This window comes from Gouania willdenowi, chromosome 2 (assembly GCF_900634775.1).
Source record: "Gouania willdenowi chromosome 2, fGouWil2.1, whole genome shotgun sequence".
In the NCBI taxonomy this organism is placed as follows: Eukaryota; Metazoa; Chordata; class Actinopteri; order Blenniiformes; family Gobiesocidae; genus Gouania; species Gouania willdenowi.
In genome coordinates, this window is record NC_041045.1 from 4,760,422 (window position 1) to 4,782,010 (window position 21,589).

At 41.5% G+C, this 21,589-nt stretch overlaps 1 pseudogene; it reads left to right on the forward strand.

Moving 5' to 3' along the window:
• The first annotated feature begins 483 nt into the window (after positions 1-483).
• The window catches only part of LOC114473966 (collagen alpha-1(XVIII) chain-like), a 29,188-nt pseudogene continuing 8,082 nt past the window's right edge, over positions 484-21,589 (forward strand).

Consider the following 21,589-nt stretch of genomic DNA (forward strand, 5'->3'; position numbering starts at 1 on the left):
TTTATTGAATTCTAAGCCTTGTAAAACCTCAGGGGGTGCAGGGGAGTGAAACCTGAAGTTGGTTGGTCCATAACTCCCACAGCTGCAAGTTTGTATCTCTATCAGGACAATTATATCACAGAGGGAGGTGTGTTTCAGATACAGCTCTCTAGTTTGTATATGCTGGTAAAAATATGTATTTCACTGGTTGATAAAGGACAATTATCCTTTAATGTGACAAATCCTTTATAACAGGGATAATCTTTGTCTGGATGTGCGCAGCAGTTGTGTAAATATTCTTGAGAGGAAGAGAGTATGTGTGTGGACAAGTCTGGGGTCTTTATTATGTATAAATGATGGGAAAATGTCACAATTGTTGAGGCTTTGATGGGAGTGTCTGTGTCCTCTGTGAGGACTGTCAAGTCAAACAGGGGCGGAGCTTGGGTGCGATCGGCCTGTTTGGACAACCAATGATCTGCATCACTGTACACCCAGCCTGCTGTTTTATGAGGGAGTTTGAATGTGGAGCTCCAGAGGGAGGGCTCTCGAAGTGTGAGCCGTTCTCTTATGACTCTGCTGCATCCTAGCAGATGCCCAGTTTTTTTGCGCTGTCCTGAAATTAAGTGTTGACCGGCTGGCTAACAGGCGGCCGCAACATGTTGAGGAACCACATCGGGCTGCTTCTGCTCCTCCTGTGTGTCGGGGACTTGGAGGCCTGGTTTTGGAATTCAAATACGGAAGAAAGTCCCACAGTGGGTACAGATGGTGTTACAGTGATGGAAATGACCGGAGGAACCTCAGAAGGTATTACTTTTCCGGCATCAACTTCGGAGGGCAGCACCTCTGAGGGGTTGACTTCGGCAAGTACCACTTCTAAGGAGTTGACATCAGAAGGTACCACTTCTAAGGGGTCGACTTCTGCAAGTACCACTTCTAAGGGGTCGACTTCTGCAAGTACCACGTTTAAGGGGTCGACTTCTGCAAGTACCACTTTTAAGGGGTCAACATCGACAAGTACCACTTTTAAGGGGTCAACATCGGCAAGTACCACTTCTAAGGGCTCGACTTCGGCAGGTACTACCTCTAAGGGGTCGACTTCGGCAGGTACCACCTCTAAGTGGTCGGCTTCGGCAGGTACGAGTACCACCTCTGCCGGGGGTATCACAACAAATACTCGAGCAACCTCGTCGGGTACCGCCACTACGAGGGGGATCTCAACGAGTACACGAGTATCCTCGACACGAACCACCTCCACAGGGGGGGTGTCCAGTCATACGACCAGCACAAGAACAACCTCCACAAATACCGCCTCCACAGGTACAGCCTCACCTGGTCCCACCTTAGCAGGGGTAACGAAGATAGGAGAGGACACCTTATCTGTGATTAGGAAAGAATTCCTCACTTTGGCCTCAGGAGAGCAGGAGAGGGACTCACTCACAGGTCGAGGGGTGGAGGGGGGGTCTTATGGTGTGATGGGCATTAACATGACGGATCATGAATCCAACGTGGCGTGTGTCCCCGTACCGTCCAATTGGTCAATGTGCAAACAGTCAAAGTTTTTCTCGCTGCCCAACTTCCTGAACCACACGTCTGTAACGGAGGTGGAGGCAGTCCTGCAGGAGTGGGCGTGGCTTAGCAGGTCGGGTTGTCACCCCAGTGCTGAGTGGTTCCTGTGCCTCCTGCTGGCACCGCAGTGCACGTCCCTGGCCACGCCCTCTTACCTGCCCTGTCGCAGCTTCTGCAAAGTGCTGCAGGACAGTTGCTGGGCGTCCCTGCAGGATGGGCGGCTCCCGGTGGAGTGTGGCCTCCTGCCCTACGGAGCGCTTCATCCTGCGTGTGTGTCTGTTAGTAACTGGAAAGGTAACCCCCGCGGGTTAAAATGTATCCTGTGCATCGATACATTTTGAACTCGGTGACATGTTTGTAGTTTCCTGCAGTAGTCTCTCTCTGTGTGTTTGCTTTGTTGTTCAAACCTCTTCATACTGACAAGTCCATCTATGTTTTAACCTTACCTCACATGAAACCATCACTTTCAATCATTCCAGTCCTGCTTTTAGTTAATATTTCTGCTGATTCAGTTAATTTCCCATTTTAAACCCACAAACTGTGCATCCATTTGGGTTAAACATTACAAAAAATTTTGTTACATTATAATAAAACACATAAATAGCAAACCTTTTAGCTTCAACAATTACATACCTCAGAGGTGGGCAGCTTTTATCACAGCGGGGACTACGAACACGTGATGGTCTGATCCGAGGGTCACATTACCAACATTTACAATAATAATCTGAGTATTAATACAAGAAAGAAAAAGGATTCATGTTTTTGTTGTGTCTTATTTGTGTGTTTTTGAGGTGTATATTGTGATGTTTGTAGTCATTTGGTAGGTTTTTATTGTCCTTTTGTGTTGTTTTATTGTTTTTTTGTGTTTTTTAAAATTGTTTTTGTGTGTTTTCACTGTTGTTTGGTGTAATAGAAGTGTTTCTTCATAACATTCTTGTTTTCCTTTTGTGCTTTTATTGTTATTTTTTGAGGTGTTTTGTATATATTTTTGTTATTCTTTTCTGTGTTTTGTTGTCAGTTTTTGTGTTTGAGGTTTTTTGTATATTTTTTCTATTGTTTTGTGTGCTTAGTTGTCTGTGTGTTTTTTAGAGGCGTTTTGTGTACTTTGTTGTGCTTTTTGCGTAGTTTGGAGGTGTATAGTGCATTTTTGGAGTCATTTGGTAGGTTTTTGTTGTCCTTTTGTATGTTTTTGTTGTTCTTTTCCATATTTTTGATATTGTTTTGTGTATTTTTGTAGTCATTTTGTGTGTTTGCTTTGGGAACCATGTAGCCTGCTAGTTGACAGTTGCCCATCTCTGCATTAAGTGAATAAAATACCAGCCTCAGTGTCTACATTACCCAGGATACAGCATAATTTAGGGCCTCAGATGTGTTTCAATCATTTTACTGGTGACGAAGCATGAAGTGACTTGTGTTTTATGCAGTTTTCTTTCAGTTGTTTGTTTGTTGATGAGCTCAAAATCAGATGTTTCCTCTGAGGAGAACGTCCCAGGACAGGTTGGAAAGCACTCAGTAGAACATGCAGATGTTCAGCCCCCCTCTTTGTGCTGGGTTACCCCCCCGTCATGGTGCCTCATGTGTCCGATCAGCTGCTGTGGTGTGCAGTGCAGATTTAAAGCTTCCTCGCACACAATCAGGCCGTGTGTGGAGCTTCCCATGGCATTTCAGTGGGTGGGAAAGAGCAGAAAGTGTGGAGAATCTCCGCTAACAAGGGCGCCTTGTGACAGGGGATGGGACGAGGCGGCGAAGAGTCCTCGCCAGGGGTCAGAGGTCACCAGCAGTGGAGTGTCTGCTGGTCCCGGCAGAGAGAAAGTGTGAAAAGGCTCATTGTTTTAATGGGAAATCATGCATTCTTAATACTATTTAAGGCAGTGGTTCCCAAACTTTTTTGGATCCTGACCCAATTTTAAAACCCCAAAAACTTTATTTTCTTACTAGAATTGGTTTTTGATCATGTTTGTTGTCAGTTATGGGTCAATGAAAATAGCAAAAAAAAGTATTTATTTTCACCCAAGACCTAATGCATATATGTGACTAATCATTAGTGATGTGAACAGAGAATTTTTTTTTTTTTTACAGTGTGCCTATTGAATAATTAAGGAACAATTAGTAAATATTTCAGAATTTTTGAGACCTAAGTGCATAGGATGTCCTGAAAATTAGTTTGTGATTGTTTGGGATTTGGGAATCTGGGATTTTTTTAAGATGTTTTGCATCTTAAAAAATCTTTTATTTAAGCGTTTGGGAGGCAACATTCAGCAGAGTTAGCCTCTCGGTGGGTTTAATGGAAAGTGTTTCTTTGTGTTTGTCCCTGAGGGAGAAGTGGAGGCGCTCTAGATCCCAAACCTCTGCGACATCCGTGACATGTTTTAACTGTAACTGTGATGTCAGGCTGTGGTTCTCCTGTTGGAGTCTCTCCAGGTTCTTTTTCCCACGAACATCTGACTCTGACAGGCGTTTCCTGCGTCCATCTGTCCTTCCGTGCCTCTGCAAGCTGGCAGCGTGCGTTCCTTTCACACGGGCAGGGCGGGGGTTTCTCAGCGCTCACATGTTTGGAAACATACACATGGTAATGCAGGGAAGCTTCTAGATGAGGCTGATAAGAGTTAAAATCACGTGTGTGTTCATACACTATAGGAGGAGGATCATGTTTAAAGCTCTCCAGTAGATGAATGGAGTAATAGTTGAATGGATGATGGATAGAAAGCCTTTTTCTTTTTATAACTACTTATTTTTTCCTTAATACAATACAATTGAATTACTTTTATTTATTTTTTTCTACGATAATATTTCATTGGTACCAGCCTTTTTTTTTTTTGGATCGTGACCCCATTTTGATATCACAAAGTTCTGGCGACACCAGACTCTTTTTTTCTACAATTATTTTTTTTTTGATCTCGAGTACAGGATTAGTGACAAATTGCACCAGCTCAAATATTTTTATACTGTGTTTTATTTTCACTCGATTTATAATTGAGAAAATCAAAGTATAGGATACAGTTGTTTAAGATTGCGTCGTGTTTTAAATTTAAAAACAATTTAATAGTAATATTTTAATTGTTTTAATTGTGATATTTAAATTTTTTTTAAGCGTTAAACAGGTGACCCTATTTATATTTTAGGCGACCCCACATGGGATCACGATCCTAAAGTTGAAAAACACTAGGTTACATATTCTCCACATAATGACCCAATATCCCTATTGTCTGTTTTTATCATTTTCTCATATTAGTCTTTTTATTTATTTATCATTATATTTATGTATTTAGTTGTGTGTTTATTTAAAATAATGCCGTATGGCATTGGTTTTCCTAATTATGTATTTTCAGTAAACTACATTTTTAAATTTATGCATTGGAATCTTTAAGAAATGTAACATTATAATGACATTACTGATCATTTATTCAATATATTTAAAATGTCATGTTTATTGTTGGTTTTATTTGCTTCATTTTTAAAAGTATTTTCATTGTTCTGGATTCATTTTAAAATCATCAACAACGCAATGAAGTAAGAGGCAAATTTAAGCTTTTGTGTGTGTGTGCGTGTTTGCGCGTGCGTGCGTGCGTGACTGGCTGAGGGCTGCTCAGTGGGAGAGCTTAGTTGGGAAACGACCTCTTCCAGATGTGGTGAAGGAGCTGCAGGGTTCTGCTCCTCCTGCTGCTGCTCAGTAAAAGCAGCATCGTGTCACTGTCGTCTCTAAATTCTACGCTGGGATTGAACGCAGCAGCTGCGATGGCAGGTGCCATTGGTGGGAAGTGGACCACCAGGACATTGGTATAGAGCCCGAGATGGTTCAAATTCCCACTGGACGTAAACTAAGAAGGTCCGGTTAGCAACTACTGCTCAGCGTTACCCGCTCATAACGATCACGTGATAAATCAAAAATGAGTCTTTAAAACTCATTTTAGTTCAGGGGCCAAATATGGGGCAATTTAATCTCACGTGGGCCACAGATTTTATGCTAGAAAGCTAGTTTGCATTTCTATGTTTACATAAAATATAGAATATTTAGGAAACTGCCAATATCCAAGCAATAACTAATAGATATCAGTCCCAACAGGATCTTCACTTCAAATTTCCTAGATTTTTTTTTTTTTACCAATTTCTCTTTAATTAAGGAAAATATTATGTAATAATTTGAGAAAAATTAAAGGATGTTGTAAGAATTTCGAGTTTTTACAACACTTTAACATTAAATATGAAATCAATCGTGCGATATAAGCACTGGGAAAAATGTGAGCCCCTGCAAATATTGTTGAGTTTAATTTACGCAATGAGTCATGTTTTCTCTGTCATTTTTACTTTCTCCAAATTGGATGCTTCAAAGGGCCGGATTTGGCCCCCGTGCAAAAAGGAGGACTTTTTGTCATTGAACTATTTATCACAACATTAGCTGTGTTTCCATTACCTTTGGAAATGCACAAAATCTAAATAGCACAATAAAAACTGGTAATGGTAACACCTGAACTTCTGAACACTCAAATATTGCGAAAAAGTTAACACTTTAGTGGAAGTTTTATACATAAGGTGTGACATTATGCTGTCATCAGCGTGAATAAGGTGTCATGAAGCTTTGTTTGCTAAATTATGGCGCCTTTCGCTATATTGTGACAGCTTTGGAGCTATGTTGGCATTTTTTGGGGGTTAAGTACCCTAGTCAGCTTCCGTAGATTTGACTGTAATAGCAAACCTTTGACTTTTATCACAATATTGTATTTTGAGTTCATTTTCCAAAATTTCGACTTTCATCTCGACTTTTCGGCTTTAATCTCCACATTATATTTCAGCTTTGTTCTCAAAATCTCAACTTTAATCTCGACATTTTAACTTTATTCTTAATTTGCCCAAAATTATTTTCTCCATCAAAATTGGCCCTAATCCACTTCCGTCATTTTAAATGTTTTTATTGGCAGTGGAGTTTTTATGATCTTGCCTTAGGCACCAAATTGCTTAGAGCTGCCTGCTTGTCCTTTTCCTTTGATCCTTCCCTGCATCACGAATGACTCAGCAGTTCTTGGTTCAGATCCTTACACATTTAGTGGTCGTTTCCTTGCTTGACTTTAATCTATTTACTTTGTTTGAACAGTTTCTTTACCTTTTCTTCCCTAAAATCTGTCCACTTGTAAATCTTCCACACCTGCTTGTGTCTTGTTCCAGGTCTGTTTGTTTGTTTGTTACAATCCAACAGCTCCCGTTTTAGAGCTATTTCAGTTTCCAGACCTCTGCATGAGTAACAGTTTCCACATTTTCTCAAGTTATTAAGGATGTTCTCATCATTCACAAACCAGGGAATTCCCTCTTGTTCCTGAACCCGATGACCCATGAATACACCAAGTTATACATTTCGGTTCTTTTGCTCCTCTCATGAATCTGCGTTGACAGGCTGGGACAAATGGTTTCTCCCCTGTGATGGCTGCGCATGAGAACAGGATAGAGGCTCTCAGAGTCCTTTGGGTTATTTCCCACTCTGGGAACGGACAAATCAGCATTTTTTTTTTTTTCCACATTAATTTGTCGGTGCCATAAAAGTCGAGCATTGTCTTGCTTTGGTCACGGCGCCTCTCAGCGGAGCCGGTTTTTTAGCTGCTCTTTAACCCGTGGGGTCAGCCCAGTTTAGGGTTTGTTGTTCTGGAGGCGCCCGTCATGGTTCATTGGAGCTGGAAGACTTTTTACAACACTTTCCCAACTGGGTGCTGCACGGCAGAGCACTTTAACAAGTTTTTGTCCCCGAAGAGAAGCTGCACTGCTAATGCAGAGAGCCTTTGACTTTCTGAATTTAGTTCCTAAAATGGAAATGACAATTTGGTATTTTTTTTATATTTCAAAATTGACACATATGGCACAAATGACAATATGGGACAGAATACACCCTCACATGCATGTTTTGCAACAATATCACACATTTACAAGTTTCTTATCAAATAAAGAGGTGCAAAATCTGGCGATACAAAATTCTAAACTTTCCTTCTTGGAATGGAAATAGCAACATGATATGGCATAATAACACGCCTTCATGATTTGGGACAATATCACACATTTTCATGATATTTTTCCTCTTAAAACAGGTGGCCTGATGTCCAGCAAGCAGCTCTGTAAAATTGCGTGATTTCAGACAGACAGATAGATAAATAGATATAAACTTTATTCATCCCCAGAAGGTGAATTTCAAGTGACCAGTAGCATACAGTGTGTGCCATACATTCCACATACTTACTCATAAATACATGAATAAACTAGAAAAGCACTCGGAGAGCACTGACCTCCGCCAAGCAGCTCAGGCTCAGCTAACACGCTCCGGTTACGGTAACATGGTAAACTCAGGATTGTCATGACTACCTGTCAACATTGAGCTGTTGACTCTGACAGTACCCATGACATCATCACAAATTCCACAGTGTGGATAAGAAAATTAATGGGATGTATATATATATATTATTTTGGTTGCCAGAACATCACCAAAATTTAATCACCAGTTCCTTGTACCATTTATCAATTTTTCTGAAAATTTCTGCCAAATCCCTTCATAACTTTTCAAGTTATCAGCTAAACAAACAGACAGAATGACTGACTGACAGATAAACTAGGGGTAAAACATAACCTTACCGCTCTTTGCTACGTTTTTGCGCTTCGCTCTTGGCAGAGGTATTAAAATGTTAAAAAGTTACAAAAAAATAATAATAAAAGTGCACATTAGCAGGATAAAAGACCTCCTGAACCTCTCAGTCCTGCTGCGCATGGACACGATTCTGTCACTCCGGCTCAGCGCAACATTACCTTCTAAACAAAAACAAAATGGGTAAAATTGACGTGGAATTAGGAAAACTTTCAGAAAAACTTTTTCTGGCCATTTCTATGCTTCTTGCTGTTGTTTATAGCAGTGGTTTTCAACCTTTGCCGCTTGCGACCCCCAAAATGAAGAGACCGGGGACCCCCACAGACCTTGTTGACCCAGTTGCTAACCATCTTTTCGTTGGCTACAGTATGTTTTGAAAAGCAGTTTTTATCAGATCATGTTTTATTTTAAAATGTAAATCAGGCAGTAAATGCAGCACTGCCCCTAATGGACGGGAGTTAAAGTGAAAGACAGAACATAGAGGAAATATGTCAAAAGGTGATGTTTGTATGTACCAAACATTTGTTCCTCAAATGTTTGTGAATCGGGGACTTTCTGTACTTTCTATATTTAACCTAATAAACCCATCATTTCACTGTGGTTTGGTTCATGTGCGTCAGGTTTGTGATAACAGACTTTATTGACAATGTGACTTTTTTCCTTTGCAGAGGAGAGCGGCACCTCTTTACTGCAGCTCATTGGAGACCCTCCCCCTGATGCCATCACCAGGGTCTACGGTCCAAGGGGTGAGGCGGCCTATGTCTTCACCCCTGCAGCGGTATCGGGCCAGCCGGCTCTGGCCCACGTTCCTAATCCTTTCTACCGACACTTTTCCCTCATCTTCTACATCAAGCCCACAACCTCCGCTCCCTCCGTCCTCTTCTCCATCACCGATGGTCCGCAGAAGATCATGTACATCGGCGTGAAGCTCAGCGCCGTGAAGTTAGGTCGTCAGAAGGTGCAGCTCTTCTACACCGAGCCCGACTCCGAAGCCTCGTACGAGGCGGCCAGCTTCGACGTGCCGAGCCTGGTCAAAACCTGGAACCGGATTTCGCTGTCCGTGTTCGAGGAGAAGGTGACCTTCTACCATGGCTGCGACTCAGAGCCGCACATGGTGAAGTTTGAGCGCTCTCCGGATCCTATGGAACTGGACTCAGGAGCAGGAATCTTTGTGGGTCAGGCAGGAGGCGCAGACGAGGACCGGTTCCAGGTAATGTGAAAATGACGATTAGCCACTTGAGTTTTTGCAGGAAAGTATTAAATGTTTCTGACATCTTCAGAATCAGCCTCTACCTAAAAATTTACTTGTTCAAAAGTGGAACAACTTTTAACATTTTACCAATAACCCGACCTCCATCTTAGCGCTGTTCTCTCGACTCTATTGGCTCTCTGGTGGTGCTTTAGTTTGGTGGTTTTTGCAAGAAAAAAAGGAAAGATTACACTACTATGTAGTGTCAACCTAAGATTCAAAAACAAAAACACTCAGAGTGTGCAAACTTCTGCCAAGTTTAGAGCTAAATTAGGTAAATTCACCAAAACTTGTTGTGGATACTGTATCCACAACACCTGCATGATATGTCTCCAAAATCAAACTCTTTCTTCCTTTTGGCAATTGACATCTATCAGCTCACCAAATCTCATTTAAATTCATTCAAAACTTTTTGAGATGTCCTGCTAACAAGCATCCATGTCAACGGACGGACTGACAAATGTCGGTGAAAACATTACCTCCTTGGTGGAGGTAAAAATATTGGTAGAAAAACTGTTACTGATATCAATGGGAAAATACAGTGGGTCAATAATAATAGTGCCGCTATTAAAAACTCATAATTTCCTTAACGTGTTAATTGCCTCAACAGCAATATTTTATTGCTGTTGAGGCATTTCTCGAAAAACCTGTGTTGCAGCTAAACCTTTAAATTAAAAGCCCAAAAAACACACTTAACCATTGTTATTATGTCAACAAAAACAATGACGTAATATGCAAAACAAGACCATTACCAGCTAAAAAAATAGATATACGATGATTAAAAACACAACAAAATGCAGATATGTTTTCGCTAATGAGACGGGACGACAGTCTTGGACAATTTACTTCAGTCACTATTTGAATGACAGGAAGTTTGCAGATTACAAACCAATCAGTTGATTGTATTACAAAGTGGGTAAACAAGCACAGTTTGGGTTGACTGGTTCCGGAATGTGTGTCTGTATGTAATACAGTCACAGTTAGCCTAGCCCTAGCCTTCAGTTGATCTGCCCTGCGTCATGTGATGAAATTAAATATGTATTTTTCTCACCATGAACTCCCGGCTAGCCGTAGCATTGTTTCACTCTGCTGACAGGAGTAAACACCAGTGAATTCTTCCATGCACATGTCCCAGTGTGGGACCTGAATCCATCCCAGTCATGACGTTAGCTACTAAATCAGCAGGTTTGTAAACTTGTACCTCTCAGCTGGGTCGCTGGTTTCCCTTTAACGCCTCGTGTCAGGGTCAATGGCAACAGGAAGGACCAACCTGACCCGCCTCCACCATTGTTAATCTACTAGCTAACCTTTCACCTTTGACCTCTGACTGGATTGTGACCCGCCTGGGATTTTATACTCCTGATAGTTTCAGCATTTTGGATTTTAGAAGAAATAGAGCTATACATAGCATTGAAAAACTAACTTAAAATATATTATGTATAAACAAAAAATATCCATACACACACATATATACATGAAATAAAATACGGGGCCATCTATAAGGGGGAATAAAGGGGAGTGTATTTATTATTATTTGCACCATAGTATATAGTCATCTTAAAGATGTAAATTGTTTTTTAATCAGAAATAAAATGGGTTAAAAGTGAACAAAAGGGTGGTGAAATGGGATTTTAAAAACCACAGAAAATGGATAAAAGTTGCAAATCAGACAGAAACAGATAGAAAACAAAGTAAAAAGGGTTCATAGTGTCAATTATGGCTTAAAAGTGGCAGAAATGGAGAAGGGGTAATGTAATTTTAAAAGTTTAAACTGGCAAATGATGGGCATGACAAACGTAAATGTGGTTAGTTTAGCAACATAAAGCATGAAATATGCTGAAAAGAGGTTAAAAGTGAAAATAATGGGTCAACATATCCAACGTTAGGCGGAAAAAGTGGTGGAAAGGATTTATACTGTAAGTGCCAAAAATGTCTTGAAACAGAAAACGTGCAGAAAAGGCGATGAAATTTGGTGGAAAAGTGGCTGTAATGGGAGTACTGTAGCAAAAGTGCATTAAAAGGATGAAAATATGGTAAGAAAAAGTGGTTAAAATGGGTTCAAATATGGCAAATTTGGTGTAGTTGCCAAAAAGGATAAAAAATAAGCAAAAATGAGCTTAAATTGTTCAAAAGATATTCTTTGTTTCTTGAAGGTATCTGGCAAATATCCCAGTGTTTCCAGACTCCATATGGGGTCCTGACACCAAGGTTGAGAACCCCTGCCTTACAGTACAGCTGTTTCTTCTCCTGATGGAAGGAGTTTACACAATTTGTGAGATGGGGAATGTGTTTTAAGCTTTGTGGGGACACTAAAGTGCATATGTCGTTAGTTACTTTTTTTTATTTATTTTTGCTGCAATGGATGGAGACCAGCTGATGTTGTGTCAGTCCAACCTTTTCTAAATGTTCTCAGTGATAATTAATGTTATTTTGTGCGTTTCTAACCATTAATCTTGTGTCGTAACTCATTTGATCGCCCCTTTGTGTGTCCGTAGGGTGAGATAGCAGAGCTGAAGTTGGTGGGGAACGCTCGGGCGGCCGAGCGTTTGTGTGACGATGAGGATGACTCAGACGCCGTGAGCTTTTTTCATCTTTCCTTGATCCAATCCAGATGCTCTGAAGGCTGCCATGTGACTTCTCTGTGCTCCTCCTATAGGCTTCTGGGGACTTTGGCAGCGGTGACAACGAGAGGCAGAGGGGACCATCCGTCAAGGTGGGTTTAACACAGCCGCACAGTACACAACCCAGTAAAATATTCTCATGTTTCCACTAATATTTTTGTAAAGACTTGTAAAACTTATCTCTCAATAATGTTTTTAACTCAAGATTTATTTTATAATTCAATTGAACCTGTCTAAGATTCACTTCATGTTTTAAATCATAATAATCGACTGGTTTTAATTTGTTGTTTTTTTTGCTCTAATTTAACAAAAACAATTGTTTTCAACTCATTTTAATATTTCCTCTAAAGCATGCAGAACTTTAGCCATTTATGAAAACATTTAATAATAAAAATGAAATAAAATAAAAGATATACATAATTTTTTGGTATTGTAGTTTTTTAAGAGGTATATAGATTTATTGAGTATTTAATGTATTTCATATACATTCACAGCAATCATAGCTGATTTGTTGTTTGATCTTTTGTTCAAAAGGTTTGAATATTTCTATCACAGATTTGATTTTTTGAAATAATTTCAGACAATTTAAAAAAATAAAGAAGTTATAGTTTATGATGTAAAAACTGACTCATATGTGAAATGTAAAAGCCTTTATGTTTGTGTTTAAAATGCTAGGTGTTAATATAACACAGGCTTATGTGCAATGCACATTGTCTTTAGTGCCAATGTTGATTTAATATCAATTCATACAGTTTTTTGAAACTTTGTAGACATTGAATCTTTAAGGCTGTGTTTTTCACTGTAGAAACTACAAGGTGACATTCAGCTAAGCCCATCTTTTACATTTTTTTCATATTTAGATGTATATTTTTCTATTTAAATCTGATCTGTGAAAGACATTTGGGGCTTTTGACCAACTTTTGCCATGACAACAGTTGTGTCCTTTGATGTGAGCAGGTTCGCTTTGATGTGGAACCGATAGATTTTCATACAAAAATCTAAACTGATCATAAATTAGAAAACTTGGAAAAGTGCCCAAACTCATAATAAAAGCATTTTAAATGTGAGATTATTCTTGCAGTGCATTGTGGTAAATGTAGGCTTCACTGTTAGTTGGTATATTTGCTTGTTTTCATGAAGGTCGTGAGCTCATGCAGCAGATTGTCTGACTTTTCCCTCCTCAGACCACTGCATCTTCTCTGCGTCCAGTTCCTGAACCTCCTCTCATCTCCTCTCAGGGTAACAGAGGCAAAGTCTCAGGTCAGAAACTTTAACTCTGACTCCACTCTGAGGAAAATATGTCCGCGTTTTATCACCTTCAGCCGCTGCCAAAGAAAGGTCAGGTTGATCCTCAGATGTGTGCATGTCTGGACCTGATAGAGCTGAACAAGAGCAGCTTGGGATTTGAACTCCAACCTCTAATAAACACAGAGACACTGAGTGATCTGAGAAACGACCGTAACACACGGTTTAAATCAGTGAAGGTGTTTTTTAAAGTAAAGTAGGCACTGATAATGCTGAGGACTCGTGCCAGGGTTGGGGTCAATTACATTTTTCAATTACAATTACATTTCAATTATCCATGTTCAATTATAATAAAATTACGATTATGGTAACCAGTATTTTTTCCAAATTAAGAATAAATTACAACTACATTTTTTTCCCCGAAACTCAATTACAATTACATTCTCAGTTACTAAAGTTCCACAATTTTACTAACTTCTATTCATATAGGACAAAAGTTGGAATTTACCAATAACTATAAGCTTTTTGTACTAAACAATTACCTTCACGGTAATGTTACTCTGTAAAATTGTATCGTCCCTATTCAAAGAAAATTCTATTATACCTAACTCTAACCCACTAATCCCTAACCATTACCACCTGTATGGGATTTACTGACAGGTGATTCATTATCAATTACGCAATAACAATTATAGTTGATCCCAACCCTGCTTTGTACATATTCAATTCAATGACTTTCTCCAAGGGCTGCGACCGCCCCCTACTGGGTCATTTAAAGTTCCAAATAATTCAAAGCATCGAATTATAAGCATAAAAATGATAAAGCTCTACATAAAAGCCAGATTGAATAAATATGTTTTCTGCTCATGTGATTTCAACCTCGGAAAAGTTTTGCGCACTGCATCGCAGGGTTGGGAATCACGTATAAAAAATGCAGAAAAAATATCACAAACATTGCTGTAAATCATTGCTGTAAAGGTCCGTCGTTTTTTTAAAACCTGACTTGTTGCTAAATGTTGCAAAAAGTTGCTCTTTATTTTAGCATGCGCATCTTTACAATCGTGCATCGGTCTGTGGTCCAGGTTCTGCTGGAGCAAAGGGAGAAAAAGGAGCCAAAGGGGACAGGGGTTTTAAAGGGGACCGAGGCCCAGCGGGACCAAAGGGAGACTCCGGCTCTGTTTCTGGTTCTAGTTCCTCATCTCAGGGTGACCGAGGACTGAAAGTAAGACAACTTTTCACGAGTAGAGGACATATGTGACATAAGATGGACATACTTATGTGTTTTTCTTCCTTTTTGCAGGGGGACAAAGGTCCAAAGGTCTGTGAACCTGCTGCTCTTTCATTCACATATGCCCACTTTTTGTCTATAAAAAAGGTCAATAAGATCAGTCACCATAAGTGCTTCAAAAAAACAACTAACCTACTGTTATTCTCATTAAAATACAATACAAACGAGTCCATTGATAGAGAAAATGCAAGTGAGAATGCTGTATCTTTTGTTGTCAACAACTAAAGGAGACAGGCTGTCGCCATGACAACTCTCCTGTTTGCCTTTGATGTTTGAAATGACACTACAAACTGAAGTATATACTGTCTACTATATACTATACTATAGTACTATATACTATAAATACATTTTTATTTTTATTTTTTCTATTCTGTAAAGCGACTTTGAGTCCCCAGAAAAGCGCTATATAAAATTGATGTATTATTATTATTATTATTATGATTAGGATGGTGACCGTTGCTACTTAAGTATAGCTCCAAGTTCCCCAAGATGCATTTGGAACCTACAACGACAAAAACTTGAAGCGCTGAGGCTAAATATATCTGTTGCTTTGCCACCTTTAAAAGTTCTGTAAACATGTTAAGTGAGAAAGTGACCATGCAGAATATCAACATGTGGTCATTTGATCCATAAAACTCACGTATACACATTTCATTCTGACATTTCGGAGATTTTCGTAGACCCTCCATTGTTCTACTGACAAAACTTCCTGTTAACTTCAAAACAAGAGCGTTAAAAACTAATAGAAGAGACAAGACAAGAAGAGATGCTTTTGTTTTGAAAGGAGGATGTTTGAGTTTTAGCTTGAAGCCGGTCCCAGGACGATTTTAAAGTCAGCTCGGGATGCATCACGGGGTGGTTGAGTATGACTAGTGTGCACACCGTGTCCCAATATACTATAAATTTGGGTATTATCTCGCATACTTCCTAATTTTAACACACTACATAGTATTTTTGACGTCAAACTTAGTATGAATAGTACGTTAGTATGATATTTACAACACGGCCTAAGCAGCCAAGGAAGTTATTCTGTTACCATGACGACAGCATATGAGTGGATTGGCTTTGATGACGACATATAAATGGAGATCTAATGATAACTAGAAAGAGTTGTGAGAATACCACATGCTGAATTTATCAAACATAATGAATTTGTCTTCCTTCCAGGGTAGTTCTGGTATCGGTTATCCAGGCACAAAAGGAGAGCGAGGGGCTCAGGGGCCTCCTGGGCCCACTGGTCCTCCTGGCCCTGCAGCTCAGGTGGTCCGACTTGGGGACGGTTCGGTTGTACAGCAAGTAGCCGGACCGCCCGGTCCTGCAGGACCTCCAGGAAGCAAAGGGAGCACTGGAGCACCGGGAAGTGCTGGAGAGCCTGTGAGTGCTGAGGGTTTCCTGAGGGTCTGATGTGGTTTTAAGTTGTTTTTGAAGTTAGGGACGTTCAGTGACTGTTGGTTCTCTTACAGGGAGACCCTGGAGAGGATGGGAAAGCTGTGAGTTTCAGAACAGATCTCCGCTGGAAGGGCTTTTGCTCATGAATTGGTTGAACAATTATTGATGGTGTTGTTTGGTTTTGGTCATGTGATCAGGGTCCTCCAGGTCCTCCAGGATCCCCAGGAACTTCTGCGTCTCAGGGAAGCAAAGGGCAAAAGGTGCAGCAGTGAGAAAACAGGTTAAAATTCCCACATGTGATTGGATTGTGACCTGTGATTATTTTTAGGGCGAGCGTGGGGACAGTCAACCTGGGCCCAGGGGCCCTCCAGGGCTACCCGGACCTCCTGGACCTGGCAGTGGGGATCGACCTGTGCGTCCAAGCCCTTACACCTTTGTTTTAGCATTTCTGATCTATCTTCTAAGGTTGATCTGTGTGTTTCTAGACCTTTGTGGACATGGAGGGCTCAGGATTCCCAGATTTGGATAAACTGCAGGTATGTCATCCTTAATCTCTGTGAATGATAAAAATCGGACGTTTACTGTGAGGTTCTCTTTCAGGGTTTCCGAGGCTTACCTGGACCTCCAGGACCTCCTGGACCTCCCGGACTCCCTGGAACATCAGTGGCTGTAGGACCTGATGGTCCAGTAGCTGTTGGACCTCCAGGACCACCAGGACAAGACGGAGCTCCCGGTCTACCAGTGAGTTTTTTTCTAAGACCACATCATGGAAGATCCTGAAGGTCTTCACTGAACTCCTCTAGCTGCTTTTGCTCTTGTGTTTCCCAAGGATTTTGTTGATGGCTTTTGGTGTGTTGGTCGTTTCAGGGTCTACCTGGTCCTCCTGGTCGCCCTGGACAGCTTGGATCCAGAGGAGAGAAGGTATGAGGAAACTTGTAGAGACCTCAGGAGAACTCCAATGGTACTTGTAAGGGGTTCAGTTAAAACTCTGAAGAGATTTCAGCACTCTGCTTTAATTAAACTCTTGTTTTCACACACGGTTTTTCAAAAGTAATCAGCCTGGATTCTGGAAAACGGATTGGATTAAATCTTGAAAATGGGTTTTTCAAAAGAAAAAAAACGAATTGACATTCAATTTTTTTAAAAATTCTCTGTCTGCACTTGCTGTCGAAGGTCAACACTACAAGAAGTGCAATATTTTTGAGACAGCAATGCATATTTTGTTATTGCAATTGAATAAATTAATTTATTTTATTGTATAATTGTGACCATCACCAGCCCTCCTTAAGGAAGGGTAAGAAACACTTTATTAAAGGGAATATATGAAAAGAGAGGGCAGTGCCACAACTAGGTGATGGGGGGGGGAACAGGAAAGAGGAAGCCAGGGTAGTAAATGGAAGGGGTGAAGAAGAGTTGACTGTTTTAAAGTGAGAGTGAGATATGATGTTAGAGTTGTGCTTATTGTGTTGTGTAATCAGTCCGGCGACAAGTGTGGAGAAATTGAAGTGGGTGACACAGTACCCAGCTCAAGTATAATGGTGGTGGCCATGAACAGAGGGAAGGAGTGAGTGGTTATACCTATAACTGGTTTTTGGGATCTACGTGTCTAAGGTTAAGCCCAGTACGAGTTTATCCTACAGCCCAACGCCAGTGCATCTATGACCAATGTTTGTGCAAGAACCGTTTCTGCGAACCCAAGCACCGCCCCGGGCCTGAAGATACAGCCATGCCGGCAGAAACAATGGGATCCAAAGAGCCCCAGGCCACCCCCCATGCCCGAGCAGCCCCCCAGATGTCCCAGAGATCCCAGGCCGAGAGGCAGCCACCGCCCCCCACCACAGACACCCGAGAAAGCCCCAAGGAGCCGAGGACACTGCACACCCCGCCACTGACCCCAAGACCCGAAGGGAGGGCTCAGAGAGACACCCGCCTGAGAACCCAGAGAGGAAGCAAAGGTCTACGCCAATGAGGCGCCCAGGACTGCACAGGACAGAGGTCTAGTAGGGACCGGACCCAGACCAGAAGGAACTGGAAACAGAAGCAGCACCGGCAGCAGCCTGCCCCAAAGGTGACGGTTTGCATTTTCAGCCGCCTGGGGCACTAAGGGGACGCTGCAAGTCGCCCCACCGGCCTCCGGGCGCACCGGTTGAGCCCCCCCCAGAGCTCCCCAGATCACCCTTCATTGACGTTGCCTACACGATGAGCCTTAGTTTTTGTCAAAGTCAAGACCCCAACCCAAGGGCCCCAGTTATATGTGACACCGATATGCGACACGCACAGCCCAGAGGAAGTAGATCTGCAGGACCCCAGCCCCGCAGGGCCTTTAATTTTGGTTTTGATCCGGATGCAACCCCACCCCCCACAACCCCTCCTGCCCCCGCATACTCTGTGTATGCTGATTATACAGATTTGATGATCCTGAAAAGTCTCAAAAGTAAAATGGGTTACGTGATCATGGATAGCAAAAAAGGGATTACCAAATCCAGATTAATTGTATCTCGATTAAACCTTTTGAAACTGGGCCCTGGTGATTCTTCTTAAACTGAAGGTTGATGTGATGCGTTCAGAGTCGGTCTGTGTTTGTAATGTCTTCTCTTCCTCAGGGTGACGATGGAGAGCTGGGTCTACCAGGAGCAGCAGGAGCAAAGGTTAGTCCTCAGTCCCACGTGGTGCACTCGGTCTGATACTGGGAGCGCTCACACCCACACTGTGTTGCTTCCTTCCAGCATTCTGAGCAGGACTCCGGCATCTTCAGTGGGTTCTTCTCTTTCTTAAGGTCCGTCCTCTACTGTGGGTGATGGGGAGCAGGTATTTGGGCTGTCGGCCTCTCTTTCCCCTCAGTTTCAATTCCTCTTCCACGTGTTCAACATCATAATCTTCCCCACAACCTCTAAGTGCTTCCCTTATATTCATCTGCATGCTTTCATTCTGGAATATTCCACTTCTGCTTCTCCTTTTCACCTTTTTAAAAAATAACAATTGTTAATCTTCCTTTTTTTTTGCCACAAAAGGGTTTTTTAAATCTTTTTAAACCTCCATCCATCTGTTCTCTCTCCTTAGGGTGCTCAGGGGTGACCCGGGACAGGAAGGAACACCAGGACAGACTGGTTTAGCAGGTCTTCCAGGTCCCATGGGACCAGTGGGACCACCAGGGCCACCTGGACCTCCAGGGCCACCACACGGGGGCTTTGTAAGTACTGGTACTTGATGTATTCATGTAAAGGAAAATTGAAAAAGATCAGTCTTTTAATCCATTTAAAAATATTTTTAAACCAATTAAAAAGAGACACGTTTTAGAAGTAACCTTGATAAACTACATTTACAGAAAAAAAATTTGCTACGCTGCACATGGCAACACCAAAATCAATCATCTTCAAAGCCAATGACTTTTCACTTCACTCTCCCACCAGGGGGCACACAACTGACTCTGTTTAGGCAAATGCTCTTCATCTTTATAGATGATGTAGACCAAGTAGTAACTATTAATCAATGTATTCTGGCATTTAAAATATTATTTGCATTTTTCTTCATTTATCCCCTCAGAGTGACGGGATGGATTCGAGGTGACCAACGGCCTTCCTGGAATCAGAGGCCCAATGGGACCACAGGTAGATCCATCACTTCCTTCTTTTCTTAAAGCTCCTGCTTATTTTCTTTTCTGCTTTCCCAGGGTCCACCGGGAATCGCAGGAACTACCAGTAAGAACCCAAAGACACGCTTTTGTCCCAGGTTGTTGTTTTTTAGGGAGTGGGAACATCCTTGTGTTTCTGTGTCGCAGGGAAAACCAGGTTACCTGGAATCAATGGAAACAAAGGAGCAGAGGGACCACGTGGACCTCCTGGGATTCCTGGTCTGGATGGTTTTCCAGGACAGTCTGGTAGGGGGAGTTGCAAGTTATTTGCTTTGTCCTTCGAATACCATCACTGATATTTGTGCGTAACGTCAGTTTTTTTTTGCTCAGGGTGATAAAGGAGACGAGGACAGAAGGGAGAGAACAGGTCAGGACACCAAAATAAGAGCACAAAACCCAAAGTTTGGCTGTATGATAAACAACATTGTGCATTTACTCTATTTAAGACTGGATTTTGTTTGTAAAACAGGGTACTCCAGGCCGGACGGCGGTGCACCTGGACCTCCAGGCCCTCCCGGACCTCCGGGGCAGATCCTCTACCAGACCGAATGGAGACGTGAGTTCAAGTCGTACATTTTTGCGTGGATACTGTATTCACCGTTATCGTTGACTTGTTTAACCTTGACCCCTTGCAGTTCTGCCTAACCTGGTTAACTGTGAAGATTTCAAAATTAAAGTTTCCATTCAAAATGTAAACGATAAAGACAAAAACTAGTTTTCTGATGTGGAAATGTGACAAACAAGTTGCATTTTTGGCTGCGGGACGAAGAAGGGTCAATGGTTACCTTGAATTAACACTCCACATGTTGATGTGCGAGTTAACCCTGAGTTTAACCTGAAGGCACTAACAGTCACTGGCTGCCTGGTTTGTGATGCACCTGCGTACTAACTGCCCTAACTGTGTCTCATGTAGTATAACGACATTTATTGGACTGAGGGGTGGCAGGTAAGTGGACACGCCTTCTGTGGCTCCGCCCTCAGTACTGACCCTAATCTGAAGTCACTCAGAGTGGGACCTTTAATTCTCACACTAAATCCATCTGTGTTCCCCAGGGTGGACCAGGAGTTCCAGGTCAAGCAGGTTTCCCAGTAAGTATCCCAGTTACATGCTCATGGTCCAGTTTAGGAACGCAAAGAGTCACTGTGTCACTATGTCCTTCCATCAGGGACCAGTGGGTCCAAAGGGAGACAAAGGGAGACTCTGGTCTACCAGGATATGCTCCAAAGGTAGGACCACCTACATGCATGCTCTCAACTGGTGGGTCAGGACACTAAAGTGGGTCAGAGAATAATTATCAGTGGATCATCAGAATTTGCAAGAGAAAAAGTTAAACATAAAAGCTGTGCTTTATTATGAAAGGGGCTTATTTACATATATGTAGGCTGGCTTTAGGTTCCAATGTGGACCCCTAAATGACAACCTGCAATCAAAAGTGCATTAAATATTGCACTTTAAACTTTATTTAATGCATCATTTTACTGTTTGGCAACATTTTCACAGAGAAATAACGCTTTTTTTAATTTTTTTTCACCTTATATGCACATGGTGCCAAAGGGTAACGCTACATGTAGTTCAATCTTTTTTTTACAACCGCTATCATGTTTTACTATTGCAATGAAATAAACACATTTTTTATTGCATAGTTTTGACCGTCATCAGTTTTTATTAAGGAAGGGTCAGAAAAACTTTATTGGGAGAAGATATACAAAAGAGACGGTAGTGGTACACCTGGGTGAGGGGGAAAGCAACAGGGGAGAGGGAGTTAGGGTCACAGGCATTTTGTGGCACTTTTGATTATTCAAACATGTTTTATAGTGTTTTAATAACTATAGTTTAGTTATTTTTCAGGGTTTTTTTAAATACACTTTGTTCTAAATGACCGCATTTTTCTTTTACACTTGTTACTTCTTTTTGGACCAAAACAATCTAACTGGGTTTTGATAAAACTGTGATCAGTCTTATATTCACTGATGCATAAGCTTGTATCATATCATTTTCCATCTG